Raw genomic sequence first — 1,037 nt, 5'->3', positions numbered from 1 at the left:
TTCACCGTGTACACCGACCACTCTCCCCTGACCTGGCTGCACCAGATGAAAGGAGCCAACACCAAGCTCCTGAGATGGAGCCTGCCCCTGCAGGATTATGACATGGACGTGGTCCATGTGAAGGGAAGTGCCAACCTGATAGCGGATGCACTGTCCTGGAGAGGGGGCCCTGAACTTCCCCAGGTCACTGGTCACAGTGACCCCGCTCAGTTCAGTCTCGAAGGGGGGAGAGATGTGAGGATGTGACGCAGCAGGGAGGGGGGAGTGTTGACCTGGGAATGTTCCCTGGGGATGGGAGACCTGAAAGCCTGTCACCTGAGCCGGGAGGGGGAGGGGGAGGTAACACCTCTGCCCAGGAATGTGGACAGAGGCTGCAGGAGAGAGCCTGCTGGGTGGCTTTAGTTTCAGTTTGGTGCTGGGTAGAGGAATGCAGGGAACCCCAGGGCTGGGGTCTAAGCTCCCTGCTCCCCCAGAAGGACTTGACTGAGGGGTCCTGGTTATACCCACAAGCTCTGTTTGAGACGGTTTTCCTGTGGTCCAATAAACCTTCCATTTTACTGGCTGGCTGAGAGTCTCAGTGAATCCCAGGAAGAGGGGTGCAGGGCCTGGACTCCCCCACACTCCGTGACACCCCCTGAGCTGCTGGGGGGTCCCTCCTCCACTCTACTGTAGTGACCTAAGTAGACAAGCCCTCACAGAGGACAAAACAGTCATCTTTTTAGAGATGGTAGTGTAGCCAAGCGGTCTAAGGCACTGGATTAAGGTTCCAGTGTCTTTGGACGCGTGAGTTCAAATCTCACCACTGCCATCTCTTTAGCCACTCTGAACCTGCCATGAATGCAGAATGGAGCTTCAGTCCTGATTTTGGGGGCTTCCTTGATCTTTTGAACTGAGACCTTCTTCACCAATTCTCTTGTCCTCTCCTCCACCTCCCATCTGTGCTTCCATCTAGTTTAAAACTGAAAGCCAGTAGCACCCTAGTACTGGGAGCGCCTTTCACATCACCAGCAAAGTCCAGCACTGGAGTTCGTGGAGAC

The 1,037-nt window shown here is 55.3% G+C and overlaps 1 non-coding gene across 1 annotated transcript; it reads left to right on the top strand.

The window, feature by feature from the left end:
* Positions 1-726: 726 nt before the first annotated feature.
* On the top strand, positions 727-808 carry TRNAL-AAG (transfer RNA leucine (anticodon AAG)). The gene has a single exon. It is a non-coding gene; the product is annotated as a tRNA-Leu (tRNA).
* The last annotated feature ends 229 nt before the right edge of the window (positions 809-1,037 follow it).

Source organism: Eretmochelys imbricata, chromosome 28, assembly GCF_965152235.1.
Source record: "Eretmochelys imbricata isolate rEreImb1 chromosome 28, rEreImb1.hap1, whole genome shotgun sequence".
Lineage (NCBI taxonomy): Eukaryota > Metazoa > Chordata > Testudines > Cheloniidae > Eretmochelys > Eretmochelys imbricata.
Note: the sequence above shows the minus strand (reverse complement) of the source record. Positions and strands in the feature narration are given on the sequence as shown.